General features: G+C 36.6%; 1 long non-coding RNA gene across 1 annotated transcript in view; it reads left to right on the top strand.

Moving 5' to 3' along the window:
* si:dkeyp-4c7.3 overlaps nt 1–25581 on the top strand; it is a 52452-nt gene that overhangs the window by 19842 nt on the left and 7029 nt on the right. The window contains exon 2 of the long non-coding RNA NR_120381.1: nt 8549–8635. This is a non-coding gene — a long non-coding RNA (si:dkeyp-4c7.3). The remainder of the gene's footprint in view (nt 1–8548; nt 8636–25581) is intronic.

The following is a 25581-nucleotide window of genomic DNA, read 5'->3' on the forward strand; positions in this document are numbered from 1 at the left end:
ATTGTTGTGGAGCATCATTTACCCCTTGCAAAAATGAATAATTAAATAATAATGTAGACTATGCATTCACGCTTTTGTATAGTTTCATCTGATAACCACATGGGGGAAAAAAACGATAGTAATTTATAATAAACATGTTTTTGAAACACAGGGTAGTGTATGTGTACAATATTAATTAATAAACTGTTAAACGGTAATAAATACTGTAACGTTAAACTGTGGTACATTTGTAATGGTGTATCATTATAGCGTAGAAAACTGAAGCCTCTTGAATAATTTATTACTACAGTTTTGTCGTACCACAGCAACAATATAGTTCAAGTAATTATCTATAGTTTGCTTTAAAACTCAATAGTATTTACTATAGTATTTTTTCATGTGACGTATAATAACTTATACAATATATACCACCTTGATGACAGGCAAATATATTTTAGTTTAGTACTAAACCCCTTATATAAGGATCATGCCCAACAAATGTGGTTATTTTCTGTTTATATCTCCTTTAAAATATGGTATAAATCGCAAAAATATGGACTATGTCTCCCAATTAGTTTCTTGGCCCTCCATCAGATTTTTGTGTGTCATCAGAACCATGTGATTAAAAACGACCTATTGGATTCTCACCTTAGTTGTCACTCCGACTCCCCCGGTTACAGACTAAATTAAGTTGTTTTGAGAAATGCAAATTACTAATCAAAAATTAGGCTTTGATTTATTTACAGTATCAAATCTACAAAATATCTTCATGGAGCATGATCTTTACTCAATATTATAATGGTTTATAAATAACTCTTTTTGATAAATTTATAATAGATAATAGATAAATCAATCATTTTGACCCATACAATGTCTTTTGGGCTAGTAGCTTTGTGTTCCAGGATCACAATTGTCAAAATGATCCTGACCATGTCTTGGATTTGGGGCTAAACAGGTTTAAATCTATCTAAAAAAACATGCAAATGCATCTTATTTATTAGTAACCCATTTAACATTTAAAACAAACACTCTCTTTTTTCTTATATGCTTTATATGTTGCCATAATATATTTTTTGACAACATATAAAGCATATGTTTAAGCTTGCCTCTCACCCAATCTGTCAACTCTAACCCAAAAAGACAGAGGTGACACTTTCTCCAGTGGTTCTATTGTGAGCATAACAGTTTAGCACAGATGACATGGCCTATAAGAAACTGGTTCAGTGCACAGAAACACTGACCTCATCCCCTCCAGTTAATCTGACGATTGCACTTGTGTAGCATGCTGGCCTCCGTGGGACCATATCTATTTTCTCTCAGTACTTTGAAACCAATCTGGAGCGAAGGATATCGAAAACATTGGCCCTGCCACGTACCCTGGGGAGACCTGGCAATCGTGTTCTCCTCAGACTGACAGCCAAAAGTAAATTTAGCCGTCTTTGATGTTAGACTTGTTGCCACTGTATGCTATTACCCTAAAGATGTGCCCCCAATTGAATACAAGTGGCCCCTTTGATGCTGCTGAGGACAATAAATCAATTGATGTAGTTTTTAAATACAGCAATGTTGCATACTGAAGCTATGTGAATGAGGACAATGCAAATAGTGCTTATTCTTATAAATGATCGTTTTGCAAAAAAAATAAATAAATAAGATTCACTGGATTTTTTCCTTTTTTTTCTTTTCTTTTTTTAAAGGTCATATTTTGATTTAGATTTTTTTTAAAGGTCATATTTTGATTTTGGGGGGTCTCCAACAACAGGCTGATATGTTTGTAAGGTCATAAAACATTTTCATTGTCTTATAATATGCATTTATTTTACCTAATTTTCCCAACGACTCCCATATGATTTGTTCAGCAATTTAATTTGTTTCAAAACCCCTTCTTAGCGCAATGCTAATCTTCGCTGATTGGTCCGATAACCCAGTCTGTTGCGATAGGTCAACTGCGTTCAGTGTGAAACTGGGGCTGTGTCCGAAACCGCATACTTCTATACTACATAGTACGCTAAAATCAGTATGCGAGCCGAGTATTATGTCCGAACTCATAGAATTCGAAAATCAGTATGCGAGAAGTACCCGGATTACTTACTGCTTCCAGCAAGATTCTGAAGTGCACATCCCATGCATGCTGCGATATCCCATGATGCCCAGCGAGAGAATTCATGAATCGGAGTCAAAGAGCATTAATTCTAAGCTCTTTGTGGGAGTGAAGCGACGCAACATGTGACCATGACAAAATGGCGGATGTAGTATGTCCGAGTTCCATTCATACTTTTCGCAGTCATACAGTATAGAACGTACTTTTCTATCGGCCTAGTTGTACGTTTAAATTCAAATGCAGTACCTACTGAGTAATAGGCGGTTTTGGACACAGCCAGAGAGAAGCGCCTACCATGGCTTATCAACAATTTTGAAGTAGTCAGAGTGCAGAGAGTATGTGTGAGCCCAATGCAGGAGTGCAATAAAGCAATGCAGTTAAACACCAGCATATTGCTCTATTCTTAACTATGACACACATTGAGTATTAATCCACACAGTGGCAAAATCTGAACTATTTTAAAACTTGACCACTGCACGTGTGTAGAAAGACCTTACTGTGGCTTTAGCAATAACAATTGCCAAAGTATAGCGATCTCACAAACACGTTTAAATCCATAAACAAAGCGACAAGTGTCACATTTTCAACATGGGTTTTAGACACAATATGAGAATATGAAGAGTTAACCAGATACAGTACAAGTTGCATGGATTGGTTACAAGTAACAAAACACAATTAAAACACATTTTGAAAGCTAGAGAAAACAAGGAGTCAACCATTTTAATCACACTTATACTTGTGAAGTGAAGGAAGAAACTGGTCCATGTGTAATGTAAAGTTCCTGTCAAGCTCTGACAAAGTCCCATACATCAATAGTCTTTTCTTATCCTTCCCTTAACAAACAGCCGACGAATCCCACGTTGTAAGCATGTAGATTAATGAAGCACTCATCAGAAAAATGACGGGAGCACAGCACAAGGCTGGGGCTATAATGCTGAGGTATTTTTGCAAAAATAAACCTCAACCACTGACTCTTAATAGCCTCATTTTTGGGTAAGGGAAAGAACTTTCCCTCACACTTCAGAGCACAGCGTCTGACATGATGTTGGGTTCTGATGTCAACCTGATTTTCATTTCCAAACCAAATCCAACAACCCCATGAGGTTGGGGTATGTCAATTTTACATCATGTTGACATCCTGTGCCTGCGGGCATTTTCAAAAACCCATAATAGGAGCTCTTCCATTTATGTGTTTGCAAACAATTTTTGTGGGTTAAATTTTAACAAACAAATTAAGTTTAACATTACTAAATTTAATTTGTTTGTTTGTTTAAATTCAGCCCATGAAAATTGATTGCAGCCTCTAACTTAAAAAAAAAAAAATCCAATTATTTTTTTCTGCTTTCATTTGCCCTCTAAATCAAAAAACAAAATGTATCTATACAAAGTAAGTCCAAGAATTAGTTTAATAATTACTTAAATCTTCACGTACACTGGCTATGGGTAATGCCATGTTAATTTGACTTGTTCCACAGCACGAAAAGCTGCAATTGGTTTTTGAGCTGTTGCTCGGAGCCTGGTATTTAATACTGAATGTGTCTTCACTGGTCTTTCAGGTCCAGCCAGCTTCGCTCTCACCTTAAACCCCATATCAAACAGCCACAGCTGTAGCAGAGCCCCAAGCCACGTCTTCTTAATTCAATTCAACGGCTTGTCACTGTGGGCAATGCTAGATAGAACATTATGTGAAAGGATAAACCTTTTCACTCTGCATTAGAAGAGCGGTTTTATCATTTATTTTTGACTTTGCCGGGAAAATAAATTAATCAAACTCTCCCAGCGTTATTGCCACGACCGTCTGGACTTTCCACTTATCTAATTATTAATCCTGTAATGCTTCCTCAGACATGGACTTGACAATTAGTAGTAAAAAAAGGAAATGTTGAAAAATTAGTTGTTTATTTTTAGAGCATTTTAGCGAATCTTGGCTGTGTGGTTGTTTTTTTTTTCTGTATTATGAAACCTTATTATTGCACAGTTATATGTTTACCATTTAAAGAGTGCTATTTAAAGAGCCATCATTTACTTGCCCTCGACTTGTTTCAAACAGTTTGAGTTTTTCTGTGTTGAACTCAAGTAAGATAGTTTGAGGAATGTTGGAAATCTGTAACCATTGGCATACATGGCAGGAAAGACAAGCATGAAAGTAATGCTTACAGGTTTCCAAAGCTCTTAAAAGATATATATTCTCTGACCACTTTGTTAGGTTGACCTTGCCAATACCAGGTTTCCTTCAGAACCAAGAAGCCTTTTTTTTCATGTTATAGATTTAAAAAAGTGCTGGAAATAGTCCTGAGAGATTTTGGTGAATGTTGACAATGATTGCATCATGGAGTTGTTGTAGATTAATGTGAATCAATGCTGTACCAGCACATCCCAAAGGTGCTTTATTGGATTAAAAGAGTAACTGTGAAGGCCTTAGAATATGAGTGGTGAACTGACTTTCATGTTCAATAAACCTGTTTGAAATGATTTGAGCTTTGTGACATGGCTGGAAGTAGCCTTTATGGAGTGGGTATATTTTGGTCCTAAAGGTATAGACATGGTCAGCTGCAATACTAAAATAGACTGTAGCATTTAAACAATGTTCAGTTGGTACAAAGGAGCCGATAGTGTGGTGTAAAAAAAAATTTTCCTCACACCGTTCCTCAGCCTGATCTGTTGATGTTAGGCCAGGTGGATCCAGGCTTTCAGGTAGTTTATGCCAAATTCTGACCCTGCTATTCAAATGTAACAGAAAATACTTGCAAACTAGAAAACTTAGCAAGCATAAATGTATTTTTCCTTCTATTGTCCAAATTTGGTGATGTGATTTGATGTGCTTTGGGTTCAGAGATGGATTTCTGCAGTCCTCATCATAATGAGTTTTATTTTGAGTTATTACAAAAGTATCAGGATTAATATCAGACTAACAGAATATTTACTTAAATTATTAAATAATAATAATAATAATAATAATAATAATAATAATAATAATTATTATTATTGTTATTATTATTATGATGAAAACTTCTAAGCATAAATAAGTGTATACTCTCTTTTTGAATTTTTTTTTTTTATTTCTCAGTGGATATAGACCATATTATTTGGTGAATTTATACAAAACAGTGTATTGTGTAAATAAACAGTTATATGCATTTAAAATAAGAGTTTGATCACTAAACATCTTAAAAATAGAAAGATAATACATTTAAATGCAAAATGAGTTGCAAAACTACAAAATTTCTACTAAATTTATCCCTCTCTTAATTTTATTTACAGTATTACAATTTTAATGAATATTTCCCCTCATTTTTAGACTGATATTATTTTTATTTACTTTTTTTTTATAATTTATTTATTTTTTTACAGTTTTGGCTTTTGGTATTGACTAATCTAATGTATTCACAAATACATTTTTGCATTTATGAGTATATTTTGCATTCATGAATTTATGCTGAGCATACATTTTGGATGATTATTATGTACTATGGTCATCCAGCTCTAATATGCCAACAGTATAGTGTTTTTTTTTTTTTTTTTTTTTTTTAAGATTTATTTTTGGTCTTTTTGCCTTTATTAGATAGGACATTATTGAGACAGGGAGCGAAGTGGGAGAGAGAGAGAGGGGGTAGGGTAGGGAAATGTCCTCGGGCCGGGATTCGAACTCGCGACGCCCTGATGTGCTATTGCACCATATGTCGGCACGCTAACCACTAGGCTATTGCGCCGACAACTGTATAGTTTTGAAGATAGTATGACATTGTAAATATTGCCATCATGAGTTTATGTTTATGTTTAGGTCTTGTAGTGAAAAATGCTAAACAAATAATCAATAAATGATACACTTTTACTCACTGTATCCTTTTCATAAAGTCTAAAAACAAATGTTTGAAACAAATAATAAATTATTTAATTATATCACACAGAAATGCCAACTGGCCCAGCTGGAGCTCGAACTAGGGACCTTCTAGCTGTGAGGCGACAGTGCTAACCACTGAGCCACCGTGCCTTATTTATTTATATAATTCTGCAATGAGCACTATTTGTTTGAAATCACTCCTTTTGTGGTTAGTAGACAAGAATAAAGCATGTTTTTGTAACTAATGTAACTTGGTCTGTTTGTTACCTTGGTCTGTTGGTGCTTTTTAGTCTGTTTTTACTTTGCTTAAAACCATTCAGAATAAGAGCAGTCCACCATAACCACACACCGAGTCATTAAGAGATTCTCTTCAGGCTAACATGTTTGAGTCATTTACGTGGCACATCACAAGCTGCATATGGTTGTGAGAGCATTCAATCTTCCGTGGTAATGGGAGTCTTCAGCCAGGGAGGAGGCTCAAATCATGGTTTGGCAAATCCATGCCAGCATATCAGACATCTGTCACTCCTAGCGGCCGCCTGCCGTGCTGGGAACTGTTCCTGGCAGCATCTCTAGCAGATATCCCAAAATGTCTTCGACATGCACGACTTAGCCACAGAATTTATCCTCGACCTCCTGTGGCAAGCCATAGATCAGCCAGAACTTTTATTAAGTTTAGCTAGCAAACATATTGACTTGCAACACTCAATGTGTAGTGTGACGACAGACTGAGGCAACACTGTTAATCACTGCTTGAGGACAAAAAAGTAAAAAATACATGATTATATGCGAGGATATTTTGGATGGTTTTGTTCACACAACTTTTTGAAGAGACAGTGTATAGTGTCGAATACAGATGAAGCATCTCCAGTTGAGCAGCAGTTTTCATTTTGTTAATGGGCACCATAATGGTAACACAATTTTGTGTATATCATGTTTTGAAGAGGGGTCTTGTCATAGGTTGTGGAAAGCAAAAGCAACATGCTCACTGCCACAAAAAGCCTTTTTAAATAGTTTGTACAAAATGTGTAATCATGCTAGTATTTACAGTAAATGTTGGTAGTGGTAAAAGTGGTAAACTAAGTTTTAAAGATGTAAAACCTACCTCGCTTCAACCATACCTCGCTTGAAAAGGATGATTTGGCAGGTCCTGGATCTTTCAATCTTGATAACTGATCTCTGGCTTATTTAGTTTAAGTTCACAAATCAGATTAAAATGTCTGCATGAACTGATCTGAGCTCTATCAATCCTCAAAAATCATAATCAGCAATGCTGTGATAAGCGTAATGACATGATCTGATTAATATTCAATTATCTATGTGAGCAAAATAGCATAATATTTGTAGTAAAGTGTTTGTTAAATATGAAACGCAATAACTTCACCTTTGTTGTGGGCTGCAGGCTTTACACTTTCATTTTCATTTCATTTTGTTTTATTATTATATATATATATATATATATATATATATATATATATATATATATATATATATATATATATATATATATATATATATATATATATATATATATAAGAACAGAACCAAAAACCACCCACCTATACAGAGTCTAGACACCAACAAGATGTCCATATAAACACACACACACAGCACAACAAACAAGCGAAACGCAGCATCACGCTGTCTGATTCACACACATACATACGCATGCTCGCTCGCTCGGGAGTCAGGAGCGATATTGTTAGACCGCCTGCTCCCATCCAAATTTAAACCAGATACCAACCGCTCTCGCGCTTTGTTCGGACATTTATTATAAATTTATATTAATATAATGCAGACCTCTACGCAGAAGTATAAATCAGCCTTTACATTAATCATTCATTCATTCATTTTCTTGTCGGCTTAGTCCCTTTATTAATCCGGGGTCGCCACAGCGGAATGATCCGCCAACTTATCTAGCAAGTTTTTACGCAGCGGATGCCCTTCCAGCCGCAACTCATCACTGGGAAACATCCACACACACACATCCACTATGACTTACACTACGGACAATTTAGCCTACCCAATTATTCACCTGTACTGCATGACGAGGTTCGAACCAGCGACCCAGCAACCTTCTTGCTGTGAAGTGACAGCACTACCTACTGCGCCACTGCCTCGCCCTTGCATTAATCAACTGAAATCTAACATACATGGCTAAATTGTTACGTTACACCATTAACTACTTCTCTTAAATGTCTAAACTCATTACATTCTTAATTGAAACATCCATTAACCTATTAATATAAATGAAATACAGACACCAATTTAACTAGCGTGCAATCCCAACTGTCCAACACCTTACCTTATGACCTCACTGCTTTTCATTACCAATCGACGGCCATTTGTCTATAGTCTAAAACAGTCAATTAGCAGTTAAGAATAGACACGGATAACTGGTAGTGACCTTTGCTCTTTTTGCAAATGTCAGTTGATTGCATTAATTCCCATCAGACTCAAAGCATCGACCTTAGTGCATCGTCCGTCACAGTAAATACATTGCGGTGTCACGATAGCTGTCTCTAATGGACAATTCCACGCTGGCCTAGAAAATGCAGTTTGTTTCAAGTCCGCATGCAGCAGGTTCACTTTCCTTATCTGGAACTCTCTCCACCTTCATTTTGCAGTTGTCAGCAGTCCAACCACACCTCCAAACCCCCAAATGATTTTGGCAGCTGGAGCAACGCACGAACGCCACAGCCCGAACATTTGAGGTGATTACTAATAGAGTTTATTATTGCCGATTTGGCAGGTCATTCAGGTGTTGCGGCAAATTTCCAGTGGCAATGCCCTGGGTTGTTGCTGTTGCTGTGTGTGTGTGGAGGTATATGCAATATCTCTGTACCCACATAAGCAAACAAAAAAAAGCCTCACCCAGAGAGTTGGCCTCACACAGACTACCTGCTGCCTTTAAATTTGGGCCAAAAAGCCTTTGAACAGCTCTGTTTTGACAGTTGAATGTGCCCAAGCTTCTTAGCAGCTCCTGGGTTTATTTCCCCGAGGTGGCAGAGACAGAAAACACAGATATTTCAAGTTAAGTGAGCTATTAAAAGGGCTATTGTTGGGAATTAACCCTTTTTGCGAATATAAAAACTGTAATAAAGAGCAAATGGGGGAGGGGAGGATAGGTTAAAAGCATAAGTGATTTGATATGTAGGAACACAAAAAGCTTTGGCACCCTCTGGTGTTAACTTTATTTTCTCTGTTGATCCTGTTTTAGCACAGCTCGGCACGGCAAACAAAGGCTCCCTGGTGTTATGTAGCTATTACTTGATTAAAAGCCCAACATGGTAATTCCCAGCGGCACGGATCCAAGTCTCGGACTTCACAGATATTGCGGTGACATGCTGGAGATATAAGCATAACTGAAAGCCCTTTGTGCAGCTGCAAGGCTTTAGTATCATGCTCTGAAACGGCTTCAGATTTTTGGTGGTGTTGTGAGGAAGGAAGAAAAAAAATCTATATTTAGAGCACTTTGAGCATGCATTTACTAAACTGTTATGTGCATTTTTCACTAGCCACCCACAATCCATTTGAACCAGGCGCTTAATGCAATAGACCATTTTCAGAGGATGTGATGATGCTATACAGTACACAAAACTGCTTCTAATCTTTTTCTTTATTTATTTACTGAACAAACTGGGATTTTTGCGTTTAAATAAATCCATTTTTTAGTACAGTGTTTATAGGGATAAAAACATCAAAAGAAATTGCCATGAACTATATAGAAAGCCCTAGTATGTTTGCATTGCTGTTTGTTTTCTGGAAAAAAAGTATTCTAAATGAGTTGGCATAGTTGAACCAGATTTTGGTAAAAACCCAAACAATACAAACATAAAAATAAAACAAAACAAACTAATCTGAAAAAATTGTGCAATTATTAAATGACACCCAGATAATGTACTAAACAGCTGAAATGTATTTAATATTTTATATAAAAAGGCTTTTTTATGATGTCAGCTTAAAGACGCCTCTCATATGGACAATAAAGTCATTTATTGCTCAGGTGGGATTTTTTTTTTCACAGACTTTTTACAGAGTGTAAAAATCTTGATGGTTCTGTGGGTCTCGTCTATCAAATCTAATCTTTATTTTGTATTTTCTATTGGATTCAAGTCAGGTGGCTGGCTGGGCCATTCTATTTTCTTTCCCTGAAAGCATTTGTTATCTTGGCTGTGTTTTGGATCATTGTCTTGCTGAAATGTCCACTGTTTTTATCTTCTAATCCTGCTAATGTAGTTGTTGGACTGAAGCAGCTAATATTTGAGGAAGGGCAGAGGGTTGCTAAATAACTACTGAGATTTCAGCTGTCTGGGCTTTCATTGCCTTTTTTACACCTTCCTTTCTTCATGTGTTCAACACAATTTTTCCCTGTGTTATATCTTTTTACACATGACTTAAATTGTGAACTAATAAAAATGTTTTCTTTGCATATATGGATTTCTTTATTTGCTATCAACATTTGGTAAAGATTTCAAGTCAATAGTACCATTACAAATATGTTTTGAGAAAAATGGTAATGTGTTAAATACTTATATACACCACTATATACACGAATGAACGAACGAACGAACGAACGAACGAACGAATGAATGAATGAATGAATGAATGAATGAATGAATGAATGAATGAATAAATTTATTTAACAGGGACATGCACAAAAATTACATTAACCTCCAAAAGGAAAGATGCATTGTGCCAGGTTGTAGCAGGATTGCTATTTTCCATTTGCAGTCCCTGAACAGGTAAACATTAAGACAATAATACCCAATTAATTAAAAAGTCAGTTTAAAACTGCATAAGGCATAATTGCATCTAAACTAAAACACTGACAAATCAAAAAACATCTCACTCAGTGTGTACAAATTTGATTTGAAACGCTTCCTAGTCAGGCGTGAAAACATCTTATAATTGTACATGTGATCATTTCTGTTGGGAGAGAATTCCATAGATTTGTTGCTTTATAAATAAAAGATTGACCAAAAGAGATTTTATGTTTAGGGACAATACATTCCTCTCTTTCCATAGAACCTGTCATCTGCAATGTTTTCTGTACATAATTGCTTCCATAACTTGCTTTTATGAAAAGTTTATTTAAACGTGTAGTTTAGATAATTAAGGCATTACTGACAGGTTAAAATTGGCTATATATATACAGGCTAAATATAGGCTAATGTTATGCTAATATTTAAAGAAAGGGTTGGGTGCCATGCCGCCTTTTTAAAATCGTAGATTTTCGTACAGCTGAACTCGTACAAATTAGCTTCTAAACTGATAAAACGCAAAATAGTTACGTTTTCTCACAGCATCAGGCTGAAAAACTGTCAAACCAGACAATTAAAAGCATTGCTATTTGCATTTCCTAATAAAATGCACATGAAAATGGAACTTGAAGAAAAAATATAAGTTCTTGTTACTTTATTAAACATGATTTGCATCTGGTATATTTTATCATACATCAACTCAGATAGCCTAATTTTAGGAAATGGCTGATACTGAGATTTAAGAATCAATATTGCTTTGTTTAAACGAAGAAGAAAAAAAAAAAAACAAGAAGTTTCAAATTAAGTTCCACCCACGCAGTGCTTATAACAAGACTGTTTGTTCTGTGCACTTGCACCAAGCTGAACACAATGAAAAGTTTTGCCATCTATGATGATTTTGCCTGAAAATGTGAAACCTCTTTCCTAGCTTTGGCACAATGAGTATTCAAATTCTTTTCTAATGCTAATGTGCTACCAGTCTATGTAAATTATGCTTATAATACAGGGGTCTCAACACTCTGTTCTGGAGGGCCGATGTCCTGCAGAGTTTTGTTTCAACTTGCTTCAACCTACCTGGCAGTTTATCTAGTGAGAGCTTGATTAGCTGCTTCAGATGTGTTAAATTAGGGTTGGAGCTAAACTCTTACAGACCCCGGCCATCCAGGACCGAGTTTGGACTCCCCTGTTATAATAGATGCTACTGGGTATCTATAGTAGGCCAGATCTCTGGTCCTCTAGTCTATTCAACCAAAACTCTTAACACTTCAAAATGTTCATAATTAGATCCAAACACAGTATTAATCAAGTCCTATGGACTTCAAGTCTTATGAATAAGTTTTATTATATGATGAACTGATTTAATTTGATTTAAACTTTTATTCACATGTAAACATTCAGTAAACGAATACATCAAACATACCTATTCGATGTGAGTAAAAAAAACCTCATGTGGCAGAAGCAAAGCTGTGGTTCTCGCTCATCAAGCAATCATATATATATTTTTTTCATTTTGGAAGAACAAACATCTGAAATCAATGCTGGATTTTGAAATGTATCTGTTTTCTGAATAAAATTATATGAGGCTGGGTAGATCGTTACAGAATTTTCATTTTGGAATGATTTTTTTTTACATTTTTATTAATATAGAGACCTTTAGAATTTTAATTTTGGGAGGGACTCATTTAAATCACACATAATTCCACAAAATTACAGTCAGTTCAATTATTTATTCATTCATTAATTTTCCTTCAGCTTAGTCCTTTTATTTATCTGGTGTCGCCACAGCGGAGTGAACCGCCAACTTATCCAGCATATTTTTTACACAGCAGATGGCCTTCCAGCCACAACCCTGTACTGGGAAACACCCATACACTCTCGCATTCACACACATACATATCGGCCAATTTAGCTTATTCAACTGACCTATACCAAATGTCTTTGGACTGTGGGGGAAACTGGAGCAACTGGAGGAAACTCGCATGAACACGGGGAGAACATGCAAACTCCACACAGAATGCCAACTGACCCAGCTGGGGCTCGAACCAATGAACTTCTTGCTATGGAGCGACAGTGCTAACCACTGAGCCACCACACTGCCTAGGTTTAATAGTGAGCATAAACATACTTGAGTCTTAACATCAGTGTGCTTGTAGATTGCTTGCATCTGTTCTCCTTGGTATCATGCTCTCGTAAACTGAGGCTAATTATTATTTGTCAGAACACAGCGTGCTTGTACAGACCACTGCCCTGTGCCCATCCAAGGTGATCGCGGGCTGCATTTAATTGGTGGCTGCGAGCATGGCTCTGGACCCTCTGCTGAGAGCAGCATGTGATATGGCTCTGCCACGTTTGCCCTGTCAACCAAGCCATCCAAAACATTCCCGACAGATCCAAGTTTTCATCCTTCAGTTCCTAGGTGGCATTCATCAACCTCTAAATGAGAGGATGAGACACAACACTTGACTGATGCGATTTCGCATGCTGCGACTGTGGGCTGCATGTGACGCTGCAGCAACACCGACCAGCACCACACATGTGGAGTGTTAAGTTTTTTTTTTTTTTCACAGATTATGCTTCAGTTTTTTCTGGGAATTGTAGTTTTATTTTAATAGGTGTAGGGTTAGGGATAATTATTTTATAGTATTAAAAAAATCAAGCGTAATCAATTTCAATTATGTAATAATTACATTAAAGTTACAATTAACAAGATGTAAGATAAGATACTGGTATCTCCAGAATGTGATGTGTCTATAAAGTTTTAGCAGTATATATCTATATCCATCCATCCATCCATCCATCCATCCATCCATCCATCCATCCATCCATCCATCCATCCATCCATCCATCCATCCATCCATCCATCCATCCATCCATCCATCCATCCATCCATCCATCCATCCATCCATCCATCCATCCATCCATCCATCCATCCATCCATCCATCCATCCATCCTATAGTCAGTATATTTTTTATAAAATATAAAATATGCCCATTTTGATGTCTTGAGGAATATGTAGCTGTTTTTGTAGCCTGTGGCTTTAAATCCATACGAGCTGCTTCTCCCCGCCCACCACTCCAACATGCAATTCTGATTCTCATGCGTTACGGCAGATAAACAGCCGTCTGTGCTAGAGACAGACATGGGTAAGCTGAAATAAGGTCACTAGTCAAAAATACAAAGTGTGTTTATGTCATGTATTTGTAGTGGAGTTTATTCAAGCCTTTCTGAAATGATGTATCATACACAAGTGCACTGATGCCTTAACTGACACCTTGTGGCCGTGGTGATTTATAGCGATAAAGAATTATTTGACGATTTTACTCTTTACTACAAACACGCACTGTTTTAAAAACGTTTTAAACTCACAAAATTAACTATTGAGGTGCAGCTGATCACAGTGAGTTGTAACTTATGTTATAATCCCAGTTTCTTTTGCAAAAAATGTGGACGTGTGTGTAATGAAGTTTACGGCCCTTTGGCCGCCGGGAAGAAGGAGGCGGAGAACCGACGGAGTTTTAAAATGATTTATTAATAATAATGACAGCAGCTCCTCACGGAGACTGCCATTTAAATCAAAACAAACGGACGGCAGCTCCTTGCGGAGACTGCCGTCAAACTGAAAGCAAAAGTAAAATAACATGCCCAGGCCCGGTCCTCTCTCGGCTTCCTCTGCCATCGGTCCTCCTTTTATGGTCCAGAGCTCCTTCCGTGGGATCCGAGGCAGGTGCGCACCGCACGTGTATCCACTCACGCGGTGGCCTCACCCCGTTCCCACGGCTCTCGGCCACGCCCCCTCGCCACAGTGTGTATATATATTACTATAGAGACATGTCACCTGTAAATCAATTTGGTGGAGGAAAACGCACTCCTACATCACGTTGCAGTGGGCCTCAAAACAACTGGGATTTGGGCCTATTTTAACGTCAGTAAACTCAAAAAAAGAGACCTGTTTTGTTTATATCACTCTAATATCACAGTGGAAACACTATACAGTCCTATCCAAACAGCTGCCAAAAGTTGATTTTCACCAAAGCTGCCTTTTTAATACAAATTTAACAAACATTGATTTATGTAGGAGGCGACACAGTGGCACCGTAGGTAGTGCTGTTGCCTCACAGCAAGGAGGTCGCTTGTTTGAGCCTCAGCTGGGTCAGTTGGCGTTTCTGTGAGAAGTTTGCATGTTCTCCCTGCGTTCGCTTGGGTTTTCTCTAGGTCACAGGTGTCAAACTCTATTCCAAAAGGGCTGCAGCTCTGCACAGTTTAGTTCCAACCCTAATTAAACACATCTGATCAAACTAATTGAGTCCTTCAGGCTTGTTTGAAACCTACAGGTAAGTGTGTTGGAGCAGGGTTGGAACTAAACTGTGCAGGGCTTCGGCCCTCCAGGAATTGAGTTTGACACCCCTGCTCTAGGTGCTCCGTTTTCCCCCACAGTCCATTTGATACAGGTGAATTAGGTAGGCTAAATTGTCCATAGTGTCTGTATGTGTGCAAATGAGTGTGAATGGGTTTCCCATTGATGGGTTGCAGCTGGAAGGGCATCCGCTGCATAAAACATGCGCTGGATAAGTTGGCGGTTCATTCCCCTGTGATGACCCCAGATTAATAAAGGGATTAAGCCGAAAAGAAAATGAATGATTTATGTTGCATATCAATGAATGTAGCATATAATATGGCCTATGACATAAAATTAAAAGGGAAACGAATAGGCTTTATGCACAGCTAGAGTTTTAAAGCAAATGATACAATGATAAACTTGGGGTGAAAGCTTAATGTGAACTATTTTCAATTTCACAAGGTTATTTTTACAGCATTGATGTAATTACTGTATACTGTACTGATGTGATGTAATTAATGTAATTACTAATCATTCCAACTTGATCTTTCATCCTGTTTTAAGCTTGCACAACTAAATTAATGCTTGTTGTAGCCACTAGCTCCATCAATAGCAACAGGCTAGCGCAGAAATTCCATTGAAAATACTGGGGTAAAATAAATATTTAAATAAATATTTTATAATATTTTATATTTTAAAGGCATGGCGGGGGAATGGAATTTAATGCAGTGCTTCTTGTCTGATCTGAGACCCAGTTCGTATCGCATTTCTAACAGACTGAAGATCGCTGATATTTAAAGAAATCAGATCTTAAACGTGACAATTTTATAATGGCAAAACAGTTCACGGGCTGTCTGGATGAAAATTAAAAGTCTGTGTGCATATAGCCCATGCTAGCCATTAGGGTACAAGGGTCATTAGATAAAATACAACTTTTATTTTTAAAGGATGTTTTCAAGTGCTTTGAATATTGGTGTATATTATACTCTTTCAAGTTTCAAATTTAATCTACTTTATTGGCATGACATACATGGGTACATATTGCCAAAGTGTACATATAGTAGGGGGAAACAAGTCAGTAGAAATAATGTTATTAATAACAATATTGATGTAAAATAGCAACAATAATATCAATAAAATAGAAAGGAATATACATGTAGGCATGGGACGATAACCGTGTTCAAGGTATACCACGGTTTGGAAAAGTCAAGGTTTTAAAACTGTCACAATTTTCTGCTATATCGTTCCTAATGTATGCTTAACATTTTTTTATTTACTTTTTTTTTTTTTTTTTTTTTTTTTTTTTTTTTTTTTTTAGAACAGCAGTATCTCCAGCAGAAAAGATCTCCAAATTTGGCATTTTAAATTGTAAAAAAAAATCTGTGTTTTTAAAATAAATGAAGACAGCAGAAGTCCTTAATTCATTTGAATCATTTAGACTGACTTGTTTACTGTTCCAAAATATTTTAAATGTTTCTCAAAATAAAATATATTGTGTACAAAGGGGAAAAAAAGTTTTGTTTTTTTACCCAGACTTTTAAAAAGAATAGATTTTAGAGCAGTATTCTCCATACTGCGATACCGTGATATTTATTTATATCCAAGGTTATCATACCGTCAGAATCTAATACCGGCCCATGCCTATATACATGATACATATAAAACAATAAAATACATGCATATATTTATATGAAACATAATAGAGATGTGTATCTCTCTCTCTCACTTTATACTTCTTTATACATACGTCATCTCATATAAAACGGTGAAATAAGGAATTTGATGTGAAATGGTTTGATACAGTATTGAATAAAGTTATAGTTGACTAAACAGTGTCACTCATTCCCACAGAGACGCTTAAAATGTTCAGACTTGTTTTAGAAATGGCAGTCTGTTTGTGTTTATTATGCACAGCCACTAGTCCATATTGCGATTTGATCAAGTGTCCAGCCCTACTTTTGACTCCGTCCATGTTTTCTGCATCACAGAAACCACAGAGCCCTTAGATCCCAAATTCTCTGCTGTTTAGTGGCTGTAATTTCAGCACTTAATGAGTCCAGTTTCAGTCCAGCTGCATAAGTTCCTCCAAAAGTGAGAAATGAATCCTCCTGGAGTTCTCCCATGAAGCTCCCCGGGAGATGCACAGCACAAATTACCCCATTAATATCTCCAAACTATTCGCACAGGGATCGGGAGGAAATAATAATCCTTTTGAGAGTATAAATTCGCCCCCAGGTGAGCAGTATGTTCCCCTATCTGGTTCTATTACCTTTCATGTGCAGCCACCGCAGGGCTGAATGTGAGGAGGGAGAACCATGTCAGTTCGTCAATAAAGACCGGCCAATTGATCTGCCCTCTCCAGGGGACGCAGCCTGACGTGTTCTGACAGAACACTGTACAGGGAGAGAAAAAGAAACATGCCAATGTTACCTCGGCTCATTTAATGAGTATTGATCCAAAATAAATAAATAAGCTAAATTCTGTGAAAACCATTAATATTCATAGAATTAACATCATTATGCTGCCCAATGTTGCCACTTGACTCTATACATTGGTCTCCTGGCGATCATTAGAGAGTTAGTTTTGAAGTGCTGACAGGAACAACAACATTGCGAGAATTTATTCTCAAGTCTGGACATTTTTTTTGTGACTCCCCCATTTTCATCTGTAAGATGCAGCGCACCTTATCTTTGCAGGAAGAGGGAACTTACAAATGGAAAACAAATTGAAAAAAGCTTACAACTCCATTTGCTGCTTCCATTTATGCCCTTCATGATGACTTTATCTTTTGGTAGAAAAGCTGAGTTGAAAACAGTGTTATTTCGCTAGGCGTTTGCTTAAGGAATGACTCAAAATGCAGGATCAAGAAGGAAAATAAAGTCTTCAGAATCTATTGGAGAATGCCAGAATGTCATTGATAATGACATCAGGGATGAAATGTTCTTTTGGCAATGATGTTGGCACAGCAAATGTAAATATAAGATTTAAAGAACAGAGCTTTTTTCATTAAGAGAGTAAGCTATTTTGAAAATAACTTCAAACATATTGAAAATAGCATAGATCATTATGAATTATGTCCCTTTCAGATGTAGGGGTCACACACTGTTATTCAAACTGTTATTTTCTCTTGTACAGTATATACAGTTGAAGTCAGAATTATTAGCCCCCCTGAATTATTAGCACCACTGTTTATTTTTTTTTGTCTTAATTGGTTTGACAGCGAATATTTTTTAGCATAATTTTTAGCATAATATAATTTTTTAATAACTAATTTCTAATAACATTTTTTTTTTATTTTGTCTTTGCCATGATGACAGTAAATAATGTTACTTGATATTTTCCAAGACACTTCTATACAGCTTTAGGAGACAAGTTTTAAATATTAAATATTATTTATTTGATGCCTAAAAATGCGTATGCGTGATTGTCATCACGGGACAGTGTGGAGGAGAGAGAGAGGTGAGGTAAGATGGCGAGTCGCACACTAAGTGACCTGGTCTCGAAAAAGAACACAGCCTTTGCAGTTTGGCAGTATTACAAGTTTCGACTGAATGAGAGGGGAGACATGGTAAATACGAACTAGATGTCTGCATTCCCGCTGCTGAGCGACGGGACCTGACCAGATTTCTTGCGGTGCAGGAATAAGTTTTCGAATAAAGCGTGGGAGCGGTCGGTAACTCTGGTGTAATTTGAACTGGAGTGGGCAGTCTAACAATATCGCTCCCGAGAGAACGAGCGTGTGTGTGTGTGTGTGTGCGTGTGTGCGTGTGTGTGTGCGCGTGTGTGCGTGTGTGCGTGTGTGCGTGTGTGCATGTGTGCGTGTGTGTGCATGTGTGTGTGTGTGTGTGTGTGTGTGTGTGTGTGTGTGAGAGAGAGAGCGTGATGCTGTTTGTCGCTGGCTTGGTGCTGTCTATGTCTGTGTATGTGTGTGCATGTGAAAGAGCGTAGTGGTGTGTGTCTAAGTGTGTGTTTATACAGACAACACGCAGATCTCTAATACAAACAAGAAAATTTTCTGAATGGTTTAGGCACAAGCCAACAGTTTGGTGATGCTATCTGAGCCTTACATCATAATTTTTTTTAATTATGCACGGTAATACCGTATACCGAGGTAAAACAGGGAGGTGGATTGATGGTTTCAAAATCTGGATACCGCCCAAGCCTAACTACTGTGCAGTTGTTTTGTATTGCGGTCCAAGCTGCATATGACTGGCTGTTGTCATTATGACAACAGTGTCTGTTTAAAGTTTCATACATTGCCAAGTAAAAATGCGGACGCCCCATGTGAATGGAGTGTTAAATGTTTGAAAAACAGTTCAACTCTGTGCCAATGCACAGCATTAATAGTAGTGAATCCTATCCTAAAGTATGATTTGATTTACATTCACATATATAATATTATGACTTACAGTACACGTGTTGATCTCTGACCACAAGTATTTTTTGGTGTGGTTGGTAGCATTATTTCTCCACTTGTTGCCATAGCAGTTTTTTGTCCCCACTGTGCTTGACAGGAATGTGTCTATAATACGCTGTTAAAGTGTCACCAATTGTCAAGCTGCAGTTTTCAGTTTGTTTGAGTACGTTATAATGAGCAGTGATCCACAATTTCCAATCTCTTCCTAGTCTGCATGCTGTCAAACTGAAGAAAAATGTTAACCATCTATTATGCCACTTATCATATACTGTATATATACTTAAAAATTCAGTCAACCCAAAAGAAAGTCTCTCGTGTTATTGTCAGTCTGGATTCACTTATGGATGGCAATTCAGTCAAAAACTCTGTATTGTAAAGGTTATTATTAATCATAAGACAACTAATTAATTACCATTAAGTAACTCAGCATAAAGACTACAGGGTTTGAGTTAATTGCACAGACAACGCATAAAAAAGTCAAGTTATTTCATTTACCGAACAGATTGGGCAATGAAGTGCAGTCTAATAAATAATGAAACTATAAGACACATATTTCAGGTCATGAGAATGATTTCTTAACTGTGGTTATTACCCGCGCTATATTAAAAAAGCTCAGACAGGAAATGTAGAAGGCTGCTCTCAGAGTGTCTTACCCTGCTCTATTTCTTTGGTTATTTATTATTCAGCTAAGAGTCCCTAAATAGCCATTGTTCAAGGCAAGACCTGGATGTGTTCACATACTTTGACACTCTAATTAGTCCTGGTTGTGCACTGGCGGCTGAATTGGATGTCATCAGTAAACAGACATTAAGCTGAGCTATAATGAAACCAAACACTCCTTGCTTTAAAAATAGCTGTTTAGCTTTTTATTTAGTAAAATCAGCACTTGGAGGATGCTTTTGAAATGCCAAGAGTGGTAATTGGTGATTATTGATTATTTACAGAATGGCTGCTTAGCATAGTTCATTAAATGTGTTTGAAACGCAGTAAAAACGGTGTATTACAATTAATAATATTACAATTTTATATAAATGTTGTTGTCGCTATTACATGATCCTTAAGATGATTCAAGAATCAGTTCTGCTCCGTTGTTTTTTTAATAATATAATACAATATATCTCCTTTTGCAGTGTAATATTTCTTCTTTTTTCTTCTTTTGTAGTCGCAAAGTAAAATATAATGTTTGCTGTCAATTTGGATTGGTGTAATGTACATTTTCCATGCAATAGAAGTATTAATTGCGTTAAAAATCCTTACCCAAATCCTTGAATGATAATGTACAGTGTATATTGTTTGCATTTTTATAATATTCACTGTGAGTTCAATGAGAAACAGCAGAAGATGACTTGTTTTCAATTTGGCAAGAGTATGCAATCTTTTCAGGGTTTTAAAATGAGATTCAATGAGACATGCAATTGAAATTGCACTAGGTAGAACATGATGTTTTTGGAAAACATTTGTACATCTGTGCAAAGAATAGTCTTTTTTCCTGTATTGTGATGTGGTTGAACAGGGAAGCAAAAACTACAATTGCTGATGGCAGTACATGTGGTGATACAAATCCAGTGTACTCAGGACCTAATAAGCTGTATACTGTGTTTGTTTAATCTTCCTCTCTTCATTTATTTGACAATCCTTTGGCAAGTAAACAAAGTTTAGAATCCAGTCAGGAAACATTCATTATTTAAAACCAAACCGGTGCCTCTACTGGTTAGTAAGAACAACAAATCACCATTTAGCCTTTCCTTTATTACAGCATAAACACTGATTAGCACATACATACTCTAGCTGCGTCCCAAATGGCACACTATACACTATGCACTCATGCACTATGTACTTATGCACTTACACACTCAACAGGATAGTATATGTATGTAGTGGTGTCCCATGTTTTTTTTACTAAGCGGAAATTCAAACCGTTTCCCTAATGACGTTTGACGGTTGCCAAATCAGTGAAATAAACAACAGAATTATCAAATAATACCTGCCATGAGTATTGCCGCATTCACCATCGGGAGGCGCTATAATCACTCTCGTTGGAGAAATTTGCTTTCACCATCCAAAATAAATAAAGTTATACAACATGTGCGTCCGATAGCTCCGCCCCTTCCGCTACGTATGCAAACCTGCGGTCGTTGAGTGCGTGAAGTGTCCATCATTACACACTTCATTTTAGCGGCTGAATGAGTGCATCATCCGGGTAATTAAAGTGCACTTATGATTTTTAGAGTTTTCAGTGTGAACACACTACTTACACATTTTATACTACAAAATGGCGTAGAATAGTGCATAAGTATGCGATTTGGGACGCAGCTTCTGATATGCTCTATAATGCATAACCTTTTGCTTATTTGCCTCCTCAAAGGGCACTTAGATCTATCAGAGTTCTCCTGCTAATTTTACATTGCACAAAGCTATTCGTAAATGTTGATACAAACCTTGTAAATATTGTATTGAAACAAAACTTAAATTTTATGAAAGCTACTAGGTATGGATGGGCAATTCATTTAAATGAAATTTTAAAAAAATTATCTTGTCAGGAAAGCGGGGTTGAGTGTTTAGTAGCAAATAACCTCCAAAGGCCAGAGGGGAATATTGCACGTAAAGTCCAAACATGAAAAAACACAGCAAATCTTCATAGCTTTGCATTATAAAAAGAAAATTTAACTGATTTCATGGGCTGCGTCTAAATCGCCTACTACTTAGTAGGTACTACATTTGAATCTGAGTGTACTACTCGACAGTTAGAAAAGTACGTTCTATATAGCAGTGGTCCTCAACCACCAGGCCGCAGACCGTTACCGGTCATTGGTACTGTTAAGCTTTTTATTTAGTAAAATCAGCACATGGAGGATGCTTTTGAAGTGCCAAGAGTGGTAATTGGTGATTATTGATTATTTACAGAATGACTGCTTAGCATAGTTCATTTAATTAATCTAAAACACAGTAAAACAGTAACATTGTAAAAATAATTCTACAATTTTATATAACTGTTATTATCCATATTGCTGTGCAGCACAAGAAATCAATGACTATTGTCATTTTATTTATTATCTGCTTCTGACAGATCTTTTATTTGAAAAAAACTTTTATTTTGAAAAATGACCATATTAATCCGCTTGCATCTTGGTCACTTGAGCGCCCAAATTTAACCCAAAAGCAGCAAAATGAGTAATAAACAGACTTGTAAAAACTTGTATCAGAGTGACATCAATGTTTTTACAAACCACCACCTCCACCCCTGGTTCACAGTAAAATTTTTGAGCGTAGACCGGTTTGCAGAGATAACAAGGTTAGGCACCACTGCTATATAGTATGAATGTGAGTAGTATGAATGGAACTTGAACATATTACATCTGCCATTTTTTTCATGATTACATGGCCTACCCACAGTTTTGTTGCTTTTCTCATACATGATTTCTCTCGCAAAACATTACGGTATAGCATAGCGTCCATGGGTTGCACACTTCAGAATCTAGTAGTAGGTCATGCAGGTACTTCTCGCATACTATTATTATTATTTTTTTATTTAAATTTTTTTTTTATTATTATATAAATTCAGACATGCTAATCGGCTCGCACACTGTTTTTAGCGTACTATGGAAGTAGTATGGAAAAGTATGGAAGTATGTGATTTCAGATGCAGCAATTGATTCAGTGTGACTAATAATCACATGACTACAGAATCATCCACTGAAGTGTTTTATGGAGTTGGGAGTTAAAAAATGCTTATTGAGAAGTAACACATTTTGGGCTCTATTTTAACGATCTAAGTCAAAATCTAAAGCGAATGGTGCAAAAGCATTAAGGGCATGTCTCTGCGTGTTTTGGGTGTGTTTTCAGCATAGCGTCCATTAAACCAAATAAGAGTCTCATCTCCCATTCTCTTTAAGAGTCAACTGTGTTGTGCCATGGCACATTTGCTATTTACATGGTGGACTTTGTAAGTGGAAAAACTGAACAATTCACTAGCGAGAACAGTTGAATAAACTATCTGCAGTGCACAGATAAAGAATGAGCCTCGTTTATTTGGCCTCTTCAGCCCCAAACGAATAAATATACAATAATAGCGAAGTGTGGGGAAAAAGAAAAAAAAAAAAGTTAAACCCAAACACACGTCTTATTCTTATGCCCCATATGGTGATGCAAACGTCTCCAAAACCTGACAGGTAGGCAAATCTAAACTTGTTTTTATTAAAACAAATATAAATTTGCATATAATAAATAATACTGCTAATAATAATAATAATAATAATAATAATAATAATAATAATAATAATAATAATAACGTTAACATTATAAAAATGTTATTTTTCATAAATAAACTAAAGGCATGGAGGCATGACGAAGGCAAGGAGGTAGTGGTTTTTATATTTTTGTATAAAATATTTTTTGTAACATTAATCCTTTATTTTTTTCATATTCATAAATATTTGTGCACTGCTGTACATTGTTTGAACTCACATAGGCGCATTACTAACTCTGTCTCTGTGATGGACTTTACACCTGCTTTTAGATGGTCAATGGTGCAGTCTATTTCAGTTTTTCAACATAGCAATGCACCAACAATGCTCTTTAACACACCTCCTTTATAGACCAAAGCACCCATGAGTCCACAATGTGGCGCAAAATGTGAAAATTAGGGTTGCACTGGTCAGAAAATAGCAACAAATCATGCAAAAGACACCTTAGTGCACCAGATTTATCATAGAACTCCTAGTCACAGAACAATTATTTTAATTTCAATATCCAATTAGATTGATTTCAATTTTAAACATGATTTATTTTTTGCGTAGCTTCTCTGAGTATGACATCCAGAAGTTAACGCTGCTTAATCTGAAAGCATGTTATATAGATTTACCTGAAGCTTTACTGACAAAATCATCATTAAAATCACTTTTGATTAATCACCCAAACAATATTCTTCAATATTTATTATTATTATTATTATTATTTATTATTAATGAATAGCAGTTAAAATCAGACGCTTTACTTTTAAGTCCTCAACATCTTGTACCAGACACACACACAAATGTCACCGAGTGTGTGTGCATCTCCAGCATCTCTGTGAGTTACAGATGTAACCACCTTTAAATCATGTCCTGCAGAAATGCTATACGTTTTCAGAGTCAGACGGCACCGGCAGACCTTCTCAGCCCTGCTCCAGATCTTAAAATATCTTGCAAAACCTGGCGTTAACAAAGGCGTACAAAGACACACTGCTTCATTTACATGCAGCTGCCTGCCTCAAGCTTACACAACATCCAGCCCCACTGAAAAGGAGTTTGGTAAATATGAGGCTGGCGTGAAGTGACTCAGAGTGTTTGTGAATAGGAGATCTCTCTCTCTCATTGCCTCTCTTGATCAATTACACTCGCATAACTCATGCTGAGAAGATTTCTGTGTTTGCCCAATAGTGCATTGGATTAAATGCAACGTTATCAAAGTAGCCATTACGCTTCGAGTTGAGTACTATGATGTTGTTAATGTTTTAATCGCGTCGCTTTAATGTTTATCCAATTTGTATAGGCTGCAAGAGCGGACCGAAAAGCACATCTGAGGTTGCGAAGCTGTGGTCCGCAGTTTGAATAATTGGAGATGAAAACTGTTCATTTGTAGCCGTTAGCCTATTGCCCGGTGTATTTCATTAGCATAATAATCACACACACATAAAAAAAAACTTCCTTTGTATCAATAAGCGTGAATAAAGACTGAAACCCTCTGGACTTGAAAAATTGCACAAACTCAAGCCAAGAACCGCTCATATCTTCATGCGCAGGAACAAACGCTCGGTAGGAGGCTTGAAAAACTTTGTGGTTACTTTTTACACAAAATCCCCTAAAGAAAATAAACACAAACGCCACAGATCTATTCGCATTTCTCTGTAAACTTGAGCTTTGCTAATGAGATAAGCTAAATTAAGCAGTATTCCCAGAGTTTCACCTTACAATCTCTTTGTTTAATAAGCTTTAAAATAATTGCGGTCTAAAACGATTCTGAAAAAAAAAAAAAAAAAAAAAAAACTGATCTGGAAGCAATCCAGACATCTTTTTCAATTCTTTTAGTGAATAATTGCTAGCTAACAGGGTCATTAAAAGACAAGAATTGTATAAGAAGAGGTTTTTATGCCAGTAAATGGAAAA

Source organism: Danio rerio, chromosome 13 (assembly GCF_049306965.1).
Source record: "Danio rerio strain Tuebingen ecotype United States chromosome 13, GRCz12tu, whole genome shotgun sequence".
NCBI classification, from domain to species: Eukaryota; Metazoa; Chordata; class Actinopteri; order Cypriniformes; family Danionidae; genus Danio; species Danio rerio.